The following is a 19,524-nucleotide window of genomic DNA, read 5'->3' as shown; positions in this document are numbered from 1 at the left end:
ATAAGGGAATGGAGCCATAGACAATAAAAGTGAAATATTCATTATCAAGAATGACCAATAACTATATAATACAAGGGAATAGGGCCATAGAAAATAAAAGGTGAAATATTCATTATCAAGAATGACCAATAACTATATAATATAAGGGAATAGAGCCATAGAAAATAAAAAGTGAAATATTCATTATCAAGAATGACCAATAACTATATAATACAAGGGAATAATGCTATAGAAAATAAAAAGTGAAATATTCATTATCAAGAATGACCAATAACTATATAATATAAGGGAATAGAGCCATAGAAAATAAAAAGTGAAATATTCATTATCAAGAATGACCAATAACTATATAATACAAGGGAATAGGGCCACAGAAAATAAAAAGTGAAATATTCATTATCAAGAATGACCAAAAACTATATAATACAAGGGAAAAGGGCCATAGAAAATAAAAAGTGAAATATTCATTATCAAGAATGACCAATAACTATATAATATAAGGGAAAAGAGCCATAGACAATAAAAAGTGAAATATTCATTATCAAGAATGACCAATAACTATATAATATAAGGGAAAAGAGCCATAGAAAAGTAAAAGTGAAATATTCATTATCAAGAATGACCAATAACTATATAATATAAGGGAAAAGAGCCATAGAAAATAAAAAGTGAAATATTCATTATCAAGAATGACCAATAACTATATAATATAAGGGAAAAGAGCCATAGAAAATAAAAAGTGAAATATTCATTATCAAGAATGACCAATAACTATATAATACAAGGGAATAGAGCCAAAGAAAATAAAAAGTGAAATATTCATTATCAAGAATGACCAATAACTATATAATATAAGGGAAAAGAGCCATAGAAAATAAAAAGTGAAATATTCATCATCAAGAATGACCAATAACTATATAATACAAGGGAATAGGGCCATAGAAAATAAAAAGTGAAATATTCATTATCAAGAATGACCAATAACTATATAATATAAGGGAAAAGAGCCATAGAAAATAAAAAGTGAAATATTCATTATCAAGAATGACCAATAACTATATAATACAAGGGAATAGGGCCATAGAAAATAAAAAGTGAAATATTCATTATCAAGAATGACCAATAACTATACAATACAAGGGAATAGGGCCATAGAAAATAAAAAGTGAAATATTCATTATCAAGAATGACCAATAACTATATAATATAAGGGAATGGAGCCATAGACAATAAAAGTGAAATATTCATTATCAAGAATGACCAATAACTATATAATACAAGGGAATAGGGCCATAGAAAATAAAAGGTGAAATATTCATTATCAAGAATGACCAATAACTATATAATATAAGGGAATAGAGCCATAGAAAATAAAAAGTGAAATATTCATTATCAAGAATGACCAATAACTATATAATACAAGGGAATAGGGCTATAGAAAATAAAAAGTGAAATATTCATTATCAAGAATGACCAATAACTATATAATATAAGGGAATAGAGCCATAGAAAATAAAAAGTGAAATATTCATTATCAAGAATGACCAATAACTATATAATACAAGGGAATAGGGCCACAGAAAATAAAAAGTGAAATATTCATTATCAAGAATGACCAAAAACTATATAATACAAGGGAAAAGGGCCATAGAAAATAAAAAGTGAAATATTCATTATCAAGAATGACCAATAACTATATAATATAAGGGAAAAGAGCCATAGACAATAAAAAGTGAAATATTCATTATCAAGAATGACCAATAACTATATAATATAAGGGAAAAAGGCCATAGAAAAGTAAAAGTGAAATATTCATTATCAAGAATGACCAATAACTATATAATATAAGGGAAAAGAGCCATAGAAAATAAAAAGTGAAATATTCATTATCAAGAATGACCAATAACTATATAATATAAGGGAATAGAGCCATAGAAAATAAAAAGTGAAATATTCATTATCAAGAATGACCAATAACTATATAATACAAGGGAATAGGGCCATAGAAAATAAAAAGTGAAATATTCATTATCAAGAATGACCAATAACTATACAATACAAGGGAATAGGGCCATAGAAAATAAAAAGTGAAATATTCATTATCAAGAATGACCAATAACTATATAATATAAGGGAATAGAGCCATAGACAATAAAAAGTGAAATATTCATTATCAAGAATGACCAATAACTATATAATACAAGGGAATAGGGCCATAGAAAATAAAAAGTGAAATATTCATTATCAAGAATGACCAATAACAATATAATATAAGGGAATAGAGCCATAGACAATAAAAAGTTAAATATTCATTATCAAGAATGACCAATAACTATATAATACAAGGGAATAGGGCCATAGAAAATAAAAAGTGAAATATTCATTATCAAGAATGACCAATAACTATACAATACAAGGGAATAGGGCCATAGAAAATAAAAAGTGAAATATTCATTATCAAGAATGACCAATAACTATATAATATAAGGGAATAGAGCCATAGACAATAAAAGTGAAATATTCATTATCAAGAATGACCAATAACTATATAATACAAGGGAATAGGGCCATAGAAAATAAAAAGTGAAATATTCATTATCAAGAATGACCAATAACTATATAATATAAGGGAATAGAGCCATAGAAAATAAAAAGTGAAATATTCATTATCAAGAATGACCAATAACTATATAATACAAGGGAATAGGGCTATCGAAAATAAAAAGTGAAATATTCATTATCAAGAATGACCAATAACTATATAATATAAGGGAATAGAGCCATAGAAAATAAAAAGTGAAATATTCATTATCAAGAATGACCAATAACTATATAATACAAGGGAATAGGGCCACAGAAAACAAAAAGTGAAATATTCATTATCAACAATGACCAATAACTATATAATACAAGGGAAAAGGGCCATAGAAAATAAAAAGTGAAATATTCATTATCAAGAATGACCAATAACTATATAATATAAGGGAAAAGAGCCATAGACAATAAAAAGTGAAATATTCATTATCAAGAATGACCAATAACTATATAATATAAGGGAAAAGAGCCATAGAAAATAAAAAGTGAAATATTCATTATCAAGAATGACCAATAACTATATAATATAAGGGAAAAGAGCCATAGAAAATAAAAAGTGAAATATTCATTATCAAGAATGACCAATAACTATATAATATAAGGGAAAAGAGCAATAGAAAATAAAAAGTGAAATATTCATTATCAAGAATGACCAATAACTATATAATACAAGGGAATAGAGCCAAAGAAAATAAAAAGTGAAATATTCATTATCAAGAATGACCAATAACTATATAATATAAGGGAAAAGAGCCATAGAAAATAAAAAGTGAAATATTCATCATCAAGAATGACTAATAACTATATAATACAAGGGAATAGGGCCATAGAAAATAAAAAGTGAAATATTCATTATCAAGAATGACCAATAACTATATAATATAAGGGAAAAGAGCCATAGAAAATAAAAAGTGAAATATTCATTATCAAGAATGACCAATAACTATATAATACAAGGGAATAGGGCCATAGAAAATAAAAAGTGAAATATTCATTATCAAGAATGACCAATAACTATACAATACAAGGGAATAGGGCCATAGAAAATAAAAAGTGAAATATTCATTATCAAGAATGACCAATAACTATATAATATAAGGGAATGGAGCCATAGACAATAAAAGTGAAATATTCATTATCAAGAATGACCAATAACTATATAATACAAGGGAATAGGGCCATAGAAAATAAAAGGTGAAATATTCATTATCAAGAATGACCAATAACTATATAATATAAGGGAATAGAGCCATAGAAAATTAAAAGTGAAATATTCATTATCAAGAATGACCAATAACTATATAATACAAGGGAATAGGGCTATAGAAAATAAAAAGTGAAATATTCATTATCAAGAATGACCAATAACTATATAATATAAGGGAATAGAGCCATAGAAAATAAAAAGTGAAATATTCATTATCAAGAATGACCAATAACTATATAATACAAGGGAATAGGGCCACAGAAAATAAAAAGTGAAATATTCATTATCAAGAATGACCAAAAACTATATAATACAAGGGAAAAGGGCCATAGAAAATAAAAAGTGAAATATTCATTATCAAGAATGACCAATAACTATATAATATAAGGGAAAAGAGCCATAGACAATAAAAAGTGAAATATTCATTATCAAGAATGACCAATAACTATATAATATAAGGGAAAAGAGCCATAGAAAATAAAAAGTGAAATATTCATTATCAAGAATGACCAATAACTATATAATATAAGGGAAAAGAGCCATAGAAAATAAAAAGTGAAATATTCATTATCAAGAATGACCAATAACTATATAATATAAGGGAAAAGAGCCATAGAAAATAAAAAGTGAAATATTCATTATCAAGAATGACCAATAACTATATAATACAAGGGAATAGAGCCAAAGAAAATAAAAAGTGAAATATTCATTATCAAGAATGACCAATAACTATATAATATAAGGGAAAAGAGCCATAGAAAATAAAAAGTGAAATATTCATCATCAAGAATGACCAATAACTATATAATACAAGGGAATAGGGCCATAGAAAATAAAAAGTGAAATATTCATTATCAAGAATGACCAATAACTATATAATATAAGGGAAAAGAGCCATAGAAAATAAAAAGTGAAATATTCATCATCAAGAATGACCAATAACTATATAATACAAGGGAATAGGGCCATAGAAAATAAAAAGTGAAATATTCATTATCAAGAATGACCAATAACTATATAATATAAGGGAAAAGAGCCATAGAAAATAAAAAGTGAAATATTCATTATCAAGAATGACCAATAACTATATAATACAAGGGAATAGGGCCATAGAAAATAAAAAGTGAAATATTCATTATCAAGAATGACCAATAACTATACAATACAAGGGAATAGGGCCATAGAAAATAAAAAGTGAAATATTCATTATCAAGAATGACCAATAACTATATAATATAAGGGAATGGAGCCATAGACAATAAAAGTGAAATATTCATTATCAAGAATGACCAATAACTATATAATACAAGGGAATAGGGCCATAGAAAATAAAAGGTGAAATATTCATTATCAAGAATGACCAATAACTATATAATATAAGGGAATAGAGCCATAGAAAATAAAAAGTTAAATATTCATTATCAAGAATGACCAATAACTATATAATACAAGGGAATAGGGCTATAGAAAATAAAAAGTGAAATATTCATTATCAAGAATGACCAATAACTATATAATATAAGGGAATAGAGCCATAGAAAATAAAAAGTGAAATATTCATTATCAAGAATGACCAATAACTATATAATACAAGGGAATAGGGCCACAGAAAATAAAAAGTGAAATATTCATTATCAAGAATGACCAAAAACTATATAATACAAGGGAAAAGGGCCATAGAAAATAAAAAGTGAAATATTCATTATCAAGAATGACCAATAACTATATAATATAAGGGAAAAGAGCCATAGACAATAAAAAGTGAAATATTCATTATCAAGAATGACCAATAACTATATAATATAAGGGAAAAGAGCCATAGAAAAGTAAAAGTGAAATATTCATTATCAAGAATGACCAATAACTATATAATATAAGGGAAAAGAGCCATAGAAAATAAAAAGTGAAATATTCATTATCAAGAATGACCAATAACTATATAATATAAGGGAATAGAGCCATAGAAAATAAAAAGTGAAATATTCATTATCAAGAATGACCAATAACTATATAATACAAGGGAATAGGGCCATAGAAAATAAAAAGTGAAATATTCATTATCAAGAATGACCAATAACTATACAATACAAGGGAATAGGGCCATAGAAAATAAAAAGTGAAATATTCATTATCAAGAATGACCAATAACTATATAATATAAGGGAATAGAGCCATAGACAATAAAAAGTGAAATATTCATTATCAAGAATGACCAATAACTATATAATACAAGGGAATAGGGCCATAGAAAATAAAAAGTGAAATATTCATTATCAAGAATGACCAATAACTATATAATATAAGGGAATAGAGCCATAGACAATAAAAAGTTAAATATTCATTATCAAGAATGACCAATAACTATATAATACAAGGGAATAGGGCCATAGAAAATAAAAAGTGAAATATTCATTATCAAGAATGACCAATAACTATACAATACAAGGGAATAGGGCCATAGAAAATAAAAAGTGAAATATTCATTATCAAGAATGACCAATAACTATATAATATAAGGGAATAGAGCCATAGACAATAAAAGTGAAATATTCATTATCAAGAATGACCAATAACTATATAATACAAGGGAATAGGGCCATAGAAAATAAAAAGTGAAATATTCATTATCAAGAATGACCAATAACTATATAATATAAGGGAATAGAGCCATAGAAAATAAAAAGTGAAATATTCATTATCAAGAATGACCAATAACTATATAATACAAGGGAATAGGGCTATCGAAAATAAAAAGTGAAATATTCATTATCAAGAATGACCAATAACTATATAATATAAGGGAATAGAGCCATAGAAAATAAAAAGTGAAATATTCATTATCAAGAATGACCAATAACTATATAATACAAGGGAATAGGGCCACAGAAAACAAAAAGTGAAATATTCATTATCAACAATGACCAATAACTATATAATACAAGGGAAAAGGGCCATAGAAAATAAAAAGTGAAATATTCATTATCAAGAATGACCAATAACTATATAATATAAGGGAAAAGAGCCATAGACAATAAAAAGTGAAATATTCATTATCAAGAATGACCAATAACTATATAATATAAGGGAAAAGAGCCATAGAAAATAAAAAGTGAAATATTCATTATCAAGAATGACCAATAACTATATAATATAAGGGAAAAGAGCCATAGAAAATAAAAAGTGAAATATTCATTATCAAGAATGACCAATAACTATATAATATAAGGGAAAAGAGCCATAGAAAATAAAAAGTGAAATATTCATTATCAAGAATGACCAATAACTATATAATACAAGGGAATAGAGCCAAAGAAAATAAAAAGTGAAATATTCATTATCAAGAATGACCAATAACTATATAATATAAGGGAAAAGAGCCATAGAAAATAAAAAGTGAAATATTCATCATCAAGAATGACCAATAACTATATAATACAAGGGAATAGGGCCATAGAAAATAAAAAGTGAAATATTCATTATCAAGAATGACCAATAACTATATAATATAAGGGAAAAGAGCCATAGAAAATAAAAAGTGAAATATTCATTATCAAGAATGACCAATAACTATATAATACAAGGGAATAGGGCCATAGAAAATAAAAAGTGAAATATTCATTATCAAGAATGACCAATAACTATACAATACAAGGGAATAGGGCCATAGAAAATAAAAAGTGAAATATTCATTATCAAGAATGACCAATAACTATATAATATAAGGGAATGGAGCCATAGACAATAAAAGTGAAATATTCATTATCAAGAATGACCAATAACTATATAATACAAGGGAATAGGGCCATAGAAAATAAAAGGTGAAATATTCATTATCAAGAATGACCAATAACTATATAATATAAGGGAATAGAGCCATAGAAAATTAAAAGTGAAATATTCATTATCAAGAATGACCAATAACTATATAATACAAGGGAATAGGGCTATAGAAAATAAAAAGTGAAATATTCATTATCAAGAATGACCAATAACTATATAATATAAGGGAATAGAGCCATAGAAAATAAAAAGTGAAATATTCATTATCAAGAATGACCAATAACTATATAATACAAGGGAATAGGGCCACAGAAAATAAAAAGTGAAATATTCATTATCAAGAATGACCAAAAACTATATAATACAAGGGAAAAGGGCCATAGAAAATAAAAAGTGAAATATTCATTATCAAGAATGACCAATAACTATATAATATAAGGGAAAAGAGCCATAGACAATAAAAAGTGAAATATTCATTATCAAGAATGACCAATAACTATATAATATAAGGGAAAAGAGCCATAGAAAATAAAAAGTGAAATATTCATTATCAAGAATGACCAATAACTATATAATATAAGGGAAAAGAGCCATAGAAAATAAAAAGTGAAATATTCATTATCAAGAATGACCAATAACTATATAATATAAGGGAAAAGAGCCATAGAAAATAAAAAGTGAAATATTCATTATCAAGAATGACCAATAACTATATAATACAAGGGAATAGAGCCAAAGAAAATAAAAAGTGAAATATTCATTATCAAGAATGACCAATAACTATATAATATAAGGGAAAAGAGCCATAGAAAATAAAAAGTGAAATATTCATCATCAAGAATGACCAATAACTATATAATACAAGGGAATAGGGCCATAGAAAATAAAAAGTGAAATATTCATTATCAAGAATGACCAATAACTATATAATATAAGGGAAAAGAGCCATAGAAAATAAAAAGTGAAATATTCATTATCAAGAATGACCAATAACTATATAATACAAGGGAATAGGGCCATAGAAAATAAAAAGTGAAATATTCATTATCAAGAATGACCAATAACTATATAATATAAGGGAATAGAGCCATAGAAAATAAAAAGTGAAATATTCATTATCAAGAATGACCAATAACTATATAATACAAGGGAATAGGGCCATAGAAAATAAAAAGTGAAATATTCATTATCAAGAATGACCAATAACTATACAATACAAGGGAATAGGGCCATAGAAAATAAAAAGTGAAATATTCATTATCAAGAATGACCAATAACTATATAATATAAGGGAATAGAGCCATAGACAATAAAAAGTGAAATATTCATTATCAAGAATGACCAATAACTATATAATACAAGGGAATAGGGCCATAGAAAATAAAAAGTGAAATATTCATTATCAAGAATGACCAATAACTATATAATATAAGGGAATAGAGCCAAAGAAAATAAAAAGTGAAATATTCATTATCAAGAATGACCAATAACTATATAATATAAGGGAAAAGAGCCATAGAAAATAAAAAGTGAAATATTCATCATCAAGAATGACCAATAACTATATAATACAAGGGAATAGGGCCATAGAAAATAAAAAGTGAAATATTCATTATCAAGAATGACCAATAACTATATAATATAAGGGAAAAGAGCCATAGAAAATAAAAAGTGAAATATTCATTATCAAGAATGACCAATAACTATATAATACAAGGGAATAGGGCCATAGAAAATAAAAAGTGAAATATTCATTATCAAGAATGACCAATAACTATACAATACAAGGGAATAGGGCCATAGAAAATAAAAAGTGAAATATTCATTATCAAGAATGACCAATAACTATATAATATAAGGGAATGGAGCCATAGACAATAAAAGTGAAATATTCATTATCAAGAATGACCAATAACTATATAATACAAGGGAATAGGGCCATAGAAAATAAAAGGTGAAATATTCATTATCAAGAATGACCAATAACTATATAATATAAGGGAATAGAGCCATAGAAAATTAAAAGTGAAATATTCATTATCAAGAATGACCAATAACTATATAATACAAGGGAATAGGGCTATAGAAAATAAAAAGTGAAATATTCATTATCAAGAATGACCAATAACTATATAATATAAGGGAATAGAGCCATAGAAAATAAAAAGTGAAATATTCATTATCAAGAATGACCAATAACTATATAATACAAGGGAATAGGGCCACAGAAAATAAAAAGTGAAATATTCATTATCAAGAATGACCAAAAACTATATAATACAAGGGAAAAGGGCCATAGAAAATAAAAAGTGAAATATTCATTATCAAGAATGACCAATAACTATATAATATAAGGGAAAAGAGCCATAGACAATAAAAAGTGAAATATTCATTATCAAGAATGACCAATAACTATATAATATAAGGGAAAAGAGCCATAGAAAATAAAAAGTGAAATATTCATTATCAAGAATGACCAATAACTATATAATATAAGGGAAAAGAGCCATAGAAAATAAAAAGTGAAATATTCATTATCAAGAATGACCAATAACTATATAATATAAGGGAAAAGAGCCATAGAAAATAAAAAGTGAAATATTCATTATCAAGAATGACCAATAACTATATAATACAAGGGAATAGAGCCAAAGAAAATAAAAAGTGAAATATTCATTATCAAGAATGACCAATAACTATATAATATAAGGGAAAAGAGCCATAGAAAATAAAAAGTGAAATATTCATCATCAAGAATGACCAATAACTATATAATACAAGGGAATAGGGCCATAGAAAATAAAAAGTGAAATATTCATTATCAAGAATGACCAATAACTATATAATATAAGGGAAAAGAGCCATAGAAAATAAAAAGTGAAATATTCATTATCAAGAATGACCAATAACTATATAATACAAGGGAATAGGGCCATAGAAAATAAAAAGTGAAATATTCATTATCAAGAATGACCAATAACTATATAATATAAGGGAAAAGAGCCATAGAAAATAAAAAGTGAAATATTCATTATCAAGAATGACCAATAACTATATAATACAAGGGAATAGGGCCATAGAAAATAAAAAGTGAAATATTCATTATCAAGAATGACCAATAACTATATAATATAAGGGAATAGAGCCATAGAAAATAAAAAGTGAAATATTCATTATCAAGAATGACCAATAACTATATAATACAAGGGAATAGGGCCATAGAAAATAAAAAGTGAAATATTCATTATCAAGAATGACCAATAACTATATAATATAAGGGAATAGAGCCATAGAAAATAAAAAGTGAAATATTCATTATCAAGAATGACCAAAAACTATATAATACAAGGGAAAAGGGCCATAGAAAATAAAAAGTGAAATATTCATTATCAAGAATGACCAATAACTATATAATATAAGGGAAAAGAGCCATAGACAATAAAAAGTGAAATATTCATTATCAAGAATGACCAATAACTATATAATATAAGGGAAAAGAGCCATAGAAAATAAAAAGTGAAATATTCATTATCAAGAATGACCAATAACTATATAATACAAGGGAATAGAGCCAAAGAAAATAAAAAGTGAAATATTCATTATCAAGAATGACCAATAACTATATAATATAAGGGAAAAGAGCCATAGAAAATAAAAAGTGAAATATTCATCATCAAGAATGACCAATAACTATATAATACAAGGGAATAGGGCCATAGAAAATAAAAAGTGAAATATTCATTATCAAGAATGACCAATAACTATATAATATAAGGGAAAAGAGCCATAGAAAATAAAAAGTGAAATATTCATTATCAAGAATGACCAATAACTATATAATACAAGGGAATAGGGCCATAGAAAATAAAAAGTGAAATATTCATTATCAAGAATGACCAATAACTATACAATACAAGGGAATAGGGCCATAGAAAATAAAAAGTGAAATATTCATTATCAAGAATGACCAATAACTATATAATATAAGGGAATGGAGCCATAGACAATAAAAGTGAAATATTCATTATCAAGAATGACCAATAACTATATAATACAAGGGAATAGGGCCATAGAAAATAAAAGGTGAAATATTCATTATCAAGAATGACCAATAACTATATAATATAAGGGAATAGAGCCATAGAAAATTAAAAGTGAAATATTCATTATCAAGAATGACCAATAACTATATAATACAAGGGAATAGGGCTATAGAAAATAAAAAGTGAAATATTCATTATCAAGAATGACCAATAACTATATAATATAAGGGAATAGAGCCATAGAAAATAAAAAGTGAAATATTCATTATCAAGAATGACCAATAACTATATAATACAAGGGAATAGGGCCACAGAAAATAAAAAGTGAAATATTCATTATCAAGAATGACCAAAAACTATATAATACAAGGGAAAAGGGCCATAGAAAATAAAAAGTGAAATATTCATTATCAAGAATGACCAATAACTATATAATATAAGGGAAAAGAGCCATAGACAATAAAAAGTGAAATATTCATTATCAAGAATGACCAATAACTATATAATATAAGGGAAAAGAGCCATAGAAAATAAAAAGTGAAATATTCATTATCAAGAATGACCAATAACTATATAATATAAGGGAAAAGAGCCATAGAAAATAAAAAGTGAAATATTCATTATCAAGAATGACCAATAACTATATAATATAAGGGAAAAGAGCCATAGAAAATAAAAAGTGAAATATTCATTATCAAGAATGACCAATAACTATATAATACAAGGGAATAGAGCCAAAGAAAATAAAAAGTGAAATATTCATTATCAAGAATGACCAATAACTATATAATATAAGGGAAAAGAGCCATAGAAAATAAAAAGTGAAATATTCATCATCAAGAATGACCAATAACTATATAATACAAGGGAATAGGGCCATAGAAAATAAAAAGTGAAATATTCATTATCAAGAATGACCAATAACTATATAATATAAGGGAATAGAGCCATAGACAATAAAAAGTGAAATATTCATTATCAAGAATGACCAATAACTATATAATACAAGGGAATAGGGCCATAGAAAATAAAAAGTGAAATATTCATTATCAAGAATGACCAATAACTATATAATATAAGGGAATAGAGCCACAGAAAATAAAAAGTGAAATATTCATTATCAAGAATGACCAATAACTATATAATACAAGGGAATAGGGCCATAGAAAATAAAAAGTGAAATATTCATTATCAAGAATGACCAATAACTATATAATACAAGGGAATAGGGCCATAGAAAATAAAAAGTGAAATATTCATTATCAAGAATGACCAATAACTATATAATATAAGGGAAAAGAGCCATAGAAAATAAAAAGTTAAATATTCATTATCAAGAATGGCCAATAACTATATAATATAAGGGAATAGAGCCATAGAAAATAAAAAGTGAAATATTCATTATCAAGAATGACCAATAACTATATAATACCAGGGAATAGAGCCATAGAAAATGTTGTGAAGGAACATAACTGGCTATACACCGGTTACAAACTGTATATATATATTGGACTGTTTGGCAGACAGCGGCAGACAGCGGCAGACAAGCAGTCGCAGTAAGACGGATAGTCTTACGTTTTGATTATCAGACTTTCTTCCCCATACTTGTTACTATGTACTTCTATTTACCTTAGGCTAGCAGCCTTACGTTTCTGTATTATAAATAAACCCCATTACACATACCACTCGGTGTAACTCACGTTTGTCTTTATTTCCTAAGTATTTAGGAATATAACAATGGCGACGAAAGGATGTTCTTTCTCTTAACAGAGATAAATTACCGTACCAAGGACTGTGTACAATGCAAGGATTTTTTGTTTTACGAAAAAAACAAACTACACAAGGATTTTTGACCACGTGCGTCAATGAATTTAAAAATTTTTCCTACCTAAAGTAGCGAAAAGTACGGATTTTTCTTCGTAAAGAACTCACAAGAAATTATAGAAACATGTTCAAGGTAAAGTGGAATTTATATTTATTTTGACAAGTAAAAAAAAAAAAAAAAAAAAAAAAAATGGTCGCAAGTTGAATTCGAAACTACACTAAAGGATTACGAGTTTCGAAAGAAAAAATATAAATACAACGACTATTGTACCATTTTATGCCACGTGGGAACGGCAGCCATATATTTTTTTTTGTTGGAAAATTAATTGTTTGTTATTGCCTTTATATAAATAATTAGAACTATTTGTCGTGGGAAGTAAGAAATATTTTGTGTATGAACTTACGTTGTTGAAAAAAAAAAAAAAAAAAAAGAATTATTTTACAAAGCCTGTTGAATTACTATGGATGAACTTTGTTGAAACGTGTTGTGTCTGCATATTGCTACTAATTTACGATATACGTAAATTTACGATTTTTCTTTGGAATTATTGTGTAGAATTCGAAAAGACATTTTTGTACTAGAAGCTAACATGGAACAATTAGCAGAGTTAACTAAGGCTCTAGCCCTTAGCATCCAGGAACAGACAAAAATGACTCAACAATTTTTAGCGCAACAACAACAACAACAAATTCAACAACAACAGCTACAGCAACAGCTGCAACAACAACAAGAAAGAACACAAAAAACTTTAGAGGCACAACAAGAACAAACAAACATACTACAACGACAAATGTCGACACAGCAAAAGAATTTAGAAAAGCTAATTCTAACGTCGACCGGGAAGAAGACTAATTTTTCTGCCGAGGGTATTTCAAATTCACTAACGGAATTTCGTTACTCCCCGGATACTGGTGTTACTTTCCCTGCATACTACAGAAGATACGAAACAATTTTTACGAAAAGATGTTTAGACTGGACCGATGAGGAAAAAGTTACCCTGCTACTACAAAAACTGGGTACTGATAAAAACACCAAGTATGCAAATCTAATTCTACCAAAAAAACCGGAGGAGGTTTCGTTCGAGGAAACAATTAGTACCTTGTCGAAAATATTTGATAAAAGGGATAGCCTATTTCACTCTAGATACAAATGTTTGAACATTCAGAAGACAGAAGCTGAAGACTATCTAGAATATGCTTGCACTGTGAACTGTTTATGCGAATCATTTAAGTTGAATGAAATTTCCGCAGACCAATTTAAATGTTTAATCTTTGTACAAGGTCTCACAGCACCAAGGGACAAAGATATACGTTCACGGATCCTAACAATTATGGAGGCGGATCCTAACATAACATTGCAAAAAGTCACTGAAGAGTGTCAACGTCTGATTAACATAAAGAAAGACAACACTCGCATTGAAGAGAAAAATATTTTTAAGGTGCAGCAAGTAAAAAGGCAAGGGACCACAAGAAAGTCCAGGTTCCAAGAACACAGGATCCTTAAAGGATACAAAGACCCAAAGCTAAAGTGTAAATGTTGTGGTAGTTTAAGACACAACAATAAGACCTGCTGGTTTAGGAACAAAATATGTTATGAATGTGGTCTCAGAGGTCACAAGGGAACATACTGTGCCCAGAAGAAAAGACAAGGGACCAATAATGTAAATACGCTTCGCATGAATAAAGAAAAAAGCTGCGAAAGGCGGAAATATGTTGATGTTCGGATAAATGGACATCTGGTTACATTGCTTCTGGATAGCGGTGCAGATATTAGTATTATAAATGAAGATATATGGAAAAGGATAGGTCGACCTGAATTAACGAAAACCAGAAAGACGGCGAGAAGTGTGTGCGGCAAAAGATTAGAGTTCAAGGGAGAATTAAAATGCAAAGTGACATTCGCTAACCAGACTCATAAATCCAAAGTGTACGTCGTACCAGGAAAGAATACATGCCTGTTTGGGGTAGATTGGATTGTCCTGTTTAATTTATGGGAGAAACCCATAAATTCGTTTTGTAACGTTTTAACTGCAGAAAAAGCAAACCAAAGGGAAGACTTCCTGAAGGATTTGAAAACTGAATTTCCCAATGTTTTTGCCGAAGGACTAGGACTCTGTATTAAGACAGAGGCAAAATTTGAATTAAAGAAAAATGCCACTCCAGTATTCAAACCTAAAAGGAATGTGCCTTTTTCAGCGATGGACGCAATCGAAAAAGAGTTGGATAGACTTCAACAACTGGAAGTCATTGAAAAAGTTAACCACACAGATTGGGCAAGTCCAACCGTGTATGTAAAGAAAAAAAATAACAGAATAAGGGTCTGTGGAGATTTTTCAACGGGTTTAAATGACTGTCTATTGGACCATAATTATCCCCTTCCGTCCGCAGAAGATCTGTTCTCTAAGCTTAACGGAGGAAAAATTTTTTCTAAGATAGACCTCTCAGATGCTTACTTGCAAATTAAGATCAGCGATGAATGCTCCAAATACTTAGGCATAAATACTCATAAGGGCATTTTTAAGCTAAAGAGGCTTCCTTTTGGATTAAAGGTTGCTCCTGCTATTTTCCAGCAAATTATGGACACGATGCTGGCAGGGTTGGAATTTTCAATGGCCTACCTTGACGATATCCTAATTAAAAGTGAAAATTTGCAAGATCATAAGAAGCATGTAAAAGAAGTATTCAAAAGAATACAGGAATTTGGTTTTAAATTGAGCCCAGAAAAATGCGATTTTTTTATGAAAAAAATTAAATATCTAGGTCAAATAATCGACAAAGAGGGTCGAAGACCGGATCCACAAAGGACTGAAGCAATTGAAAAGATGCCTGCTCCAGATTCAGTGACAAAATTAAAATCGTTTTTGGGATTAGTTCAATACTATGCAATTTACATCCCTAACATACATAATTTAAGAGCTCCTCTTAACGAGTTACTGAAAAAGGGTGTTAAATGGAACTGGAATAAGGAATGTGAATCTGCTTTCCAAAATATCAAAAGATGTCTACTGTCAGACTTAGCATTGGCACATTTCAATCCAGAAAAGGAACTAATACTAGCAACGGACGCCAGTGATTACGGTGTTGGCGCTGTATTACTTCACAAGTATGAGGATGGTAGGACAAAAGCTATCGCCCATGCTTCAAGAACGTTGGTTGCAGCGGAGAAAAATTACAGCCAAATTGAAAAAGAGGCGCTGTCGATAATATTTGGAATTACAAAGTACAATCGATTTCTCCATGGATGATCTTTTATTTTGCAAACCGACCATAAACCCCTACTTACCATATTTGGATCAAAGAAAGGCATTCCCACACATACTGCGAATCGATTACAGCGATGGGCTGTAACCCTCTTAAACTATCAGTTTAAGATGGAACATGTATCCTCAAAAAAGTTAGGACACGCAGATGCATTATCACGGTTGATCCCTAAAAGAAGCGAAAGTTTCGAAGAAACGGTAATTGCTGCGCTTAAAGACGAAAGTGAATGTACAAGTTCAATGTGTAATATGATACGTGAACTTCCGGTAACTTTCGAAAAAATAAAAAAAGAGGCAGTAAATGACATTTTCATTAAGAAAATGAAAAATCAATTGGGATGGATAAAAAAAAATAAAAAGGTAGATCAAACAACGCCTTTTTCCATCTGTGAAGATGTGCTCATGTATGGTGAGAGGATCGTAATTCCACTAACGTTACAGAGGAAAATTCTGAAGGAATTTCATACAGGTCATCCGGGCATTTCGAGAATGAAATCCCTTATGAGAGGATATGTGTACTGGCCTGGTATGGACAAGGAAGTTGAAAAATGTGTCAAGACATGCAGAGGATGTCAATTAGCAGCTCGAGATCCTCCAGTAAAAACGACGCCATGGCCAAAGACGGACCTACCCTGGTCACGTCTGCATATTGATTATGCGGGACCTATAAATGGTTATTTTTACTTGATTATTGTAGATTCTTTTTCAAAATGGCCAGAAATATTTAAGTTTAGACATCCAACAGCAAAAAACACTGTGAGTGCGCTTAATGAAATTTTTAGCCGTTTTGGAGTGCCAAAAACCTTAGTGAGCGATAATGGAACAGCATTTACTGCTCATGAATTCAAAGAATTCTGTGACTCACTAAATATTCTACATATGACAACACCTGTGTACCATCCACGATCGAATGGGTTGGCCGAAAAATTTGTAGATACGTTTAAAAGGGCACTTAAGAAATATCTTACTACGGACACAGACGAACAATGTATTCAAACATTTTTAGCAATTTACAGGGTGACACCAAATCCTAATAATAATGTCAATTCTTCCCCGGCTGAGCTAATGTTTGCAAGAAAGATAAGATCTGTCTTCGATAGGCTGCTACCAGAGAAAAAGAAAGTTTTCAAAAAAGAAAACCTTAATACCAAGTGCTTCTCCCCAGGTGAAAATGTATATTTCAAAAATTTTCAAAATGGACGAAATCAGTGGGTTGAAGGTATTATCAAAAAAAGGATTGGGAGCATGGTCTATACCATCCAAGGATTAAGTTTTGTCTGCAAAAGACACAGAAATCAAATACGTCCCAGACTGTCTCCAAATGTGGAAGAGACACCAATGGAAACATTGTGCGATATTTTTGATATACCAAAACCAGCGTGTGTACCGCAAACAATGAATATTTCGCCTGAACCGACCATACGGGCTGGACAGAAACCTTTACCCCGGGTAACGCTGACCAGAAGGAAAAGCGCAAGAAAGAGAAAAGTTACCAGGAGATTAAGCCCTGACCCTAAAAGGAAGAGGTATTTAAGCTAAAATCAGGAAGATTTCAGCTTCAGGGGGAGGTGTTGTGAAGGAACATAACTGGCTATACACCGGTTACAAACTGTATATATATATTGGACTGTTTGGCAGACAGCGGCAGACAGCGGCAGACAAGCAGTCGCAGTAAGACGGATAGTCTTACGTTTTGATCATCAGACTTTCTTCCCCATACTTGTTACTATGTACTTCTATTTACCTTAGGCTAGCAGCCTTACGTTTCTGTATTATAAATAAACCCCATTACACATACCACTCGGTGTAACTCACGTTTGTCTTTATTTCCTAAGTATTTAGGAATATAACAGAAAATAAAAAGTGAAATATTCATTATCAAGAATGACCAATAACTATATAATATAAGAGAATAGAGCACTAGAAAATAAAAAGTGAAATATTCATTATCAAGAATGACCAATAACTATATAATATAAGGGAATAGAGCCACAGAAAATAAAGTGAAATATTCATTATCAAGAATGACCAATAACTATATAATACAAGGGAATAGGGCCATAGAAAATAAAAAGTGAAATATTCATTATCAAGAATGACCAATAACTATATAATATAAGGGAATAGGGCCATAGAAAATAAAAAGTGAAATATTCATTATCAAGAATGACCAATAACTATATAATACAAGGGAACAGGGCCAAAGAAAATAAAAGTGAAATATTCATTATCAAGAATGACCAATAACTATATAATATAAGGGAATAGAGCCATAGAAAATAAAAAGTGAAATATTCATTATCAAGAATGACCAATAACTATATAATATAAGGGAATAGAGCCATAGAAAATAAAAAGGGAACTATTCATTATCAAGAATGACCAATAACTATATAATATAAGGGAATAGAGCCATAGAAAATAAAAAGTGAAATATTCATTATCAAGAATGACCAATAACTATATAATATAAGGGAATAGAGCCATAGAAAATAAAAAGGGAACTATTCATTATCAAGAATGACCAATAACTATATAATATAAGGGAATAGAGCCATAGAAAATAAAAAGGGAACTATTCATTATCAAGAATGACCAATAACTATATAATATAAGGGAATACGGCCATAGAAAATAAAAAGTGAAATATTCATTATCAAGAATGACCAATAACTATATAATATAAGGGAATAGAGCCATAGAAAATAAAAAGGGAACTATTCATTATCAAGAATGACCAATAACTATATAATATAAGGGAATAGAGCCATAGAAAATAAAAAGTGAAATATTCATTATCAAGAATGACCAATAA

The sequence above is a fragment of the Euprymna scolopes genome, chromosome 13 (assembly GCF_053919585.1).
Source record: "Euprymna scolopes isolate OS-2025 chromosome 13, ASM5391958v1, whole genome shotgun sequence".
NCBI lineage: Eukaryota > Metazoa > Mollusca > Cephalopoda > Sepiida > Sepiolidae > Euprymna > Euprymna scolopes.
Note: the sequence above shows the minus strand (reverse complement) of the source record.